Source organism: Passer montanus, unplaced genomic scaffold (assembly GCF_014805655.1).
Source record: "Passer montanus isolate IOZ18808 unplaced genomic scaffold, ASM1480565v1 scaffold5, whole genome shotgun sequence".
NCBI lineage: Eukaryota > Metazoa > Chordata > Aves > Passeriformes > Passeridae > Passer > Passer montanus.
In genome coordinates, this window is record NW_024369929.1 from 4,559,187 (window position 1) to 4,560,885 (window position 1,699).

Genomic DNA, 1,699 nt, shown 5'->3' on the forward strand with positions numbered 1-1,699 from the left:
GCAAATCAACAGGAAATGGGAAGTGCTGCTTTGCCAGAAGTTGCTGCTACTACCTCTGACCTATTTGCATCCTTCACCTCTAACTGTAGAATACCCAGTTTGGACACCAAAATAACAAACTGGCCACTCACAAAATGCTGCTCCCCCCAGTAGTATAACACATTGTTCAGCCAGTTCCACAACCTAGTTGAGTAATTTTAGTAAAGTTACTCGTTAAAAATATTGGGACCATACATTTCTAGTAATCACATGATGAAAATCTTAGGGTTTTTCAGAGGATAGTCTGGAAAGGGCAAACTAATCAACACAGTACATTTAGAGGAGCAATGAGATTAGAGTTTGTGGGACTGTTATATTTCAGCCTTATTAATGATTACAATATGGAAAAAAAATCCTTTTCCAGGACTAACTATTCACAATCTTTTGGCTGAAAGAAGAGAGAGATAGCTGAGGTTGCTGTCCTGAGTCTCTGTATTAAAAACCTTTGTATGATCCAGCTTTTAATAGACCATTATAACATACTAAAAATAACAGTTTTAAAAACCAGTATGCAATCTGTCTGCATATTAATGTGGACTAATGCATGCATGCATATTACTGAAAGATATATTTTTCTTTAACTTCTGAATATGAGAGCCATGCTGGTAGGCAGACTTCTCAAATATCTTCCATTTCATGGTACACTTTTATGGTGGGAAGTTATTGACATCAGAAAGGAAGAATAATGAAACTGAGGTCACAGAGTTATTTACACTGGCGGGTGGATCCCACAGCATTCCTGTATGATTTGATTGTTTTGATGACCCTCTTTTTGGGATTCTGTCACACATTACATCTGATATTTGGATCTTGGTAACTTGAAAGAGACACTGAGAGGTCAGTTTGGTTTCTGTTACCACTGAGTTAACACAAGGTTAAAAAGTCTGTCCCTGTTCAAGCCAATGGCACAATTCCCAATGACTTCAGGGAGCTTCCAAACTCCCTGTCCCAAAGTGCTAACAAACCAAACAGAAGGAGCCATAGAGATACCAAGCTGAGCAAGGGACACCTAAAGAACACCCAGGGAACATCCAGAGAGATCTGATTAAATTACTGAGGATCGGAAGGAGAAAAAACAGCAGTATGCAAGCGTCTTTAAAACGCAAGCTTTACTTTAAATTTCACTGTCAAAGGGGAAATGTGGGAATAATTGCCTCAAAGGCTTTTGTTTAGAGTTAGGAATTGACAAACCACTGCCACATAAAGCAATAAAAGAAATTGAGCACAAAAAGCCATATTTAGATAATAAGCAGAAATCTCATAAAGGAAAGAAGAAATCTCCTCAGACCTGAGATAAGCCTTCCTTTTGTTCTCAGAGCATTACTGTAAAGCTGTTAACCTCCACAGATACTGTACCAGGGCCTGCCGAGCAGGAATTAAAAACCCAGGCCACAGTGATTGAAAAAGCCAGAGTAGTGACACATTAGCAACAAGGACGTGTATGTATGGCTGTGAATAGCACAGCTCTGATCCTGGTGCCGAAGCCTAGGGCTTCATTACGTTTAATTACTTCCGGCTTTAAATCAAGGCCTGCTTCAAAATGAGGGTGGCTGCTATTAAACTAAATTACTTTCCCCTCAAGCTTGTGTGGAAAAGTACAGTACCAAAGGAAGACATCTTCTATTAAAAGCAGTTTGGTGAAGGTGCTGCTGCCAGTCTA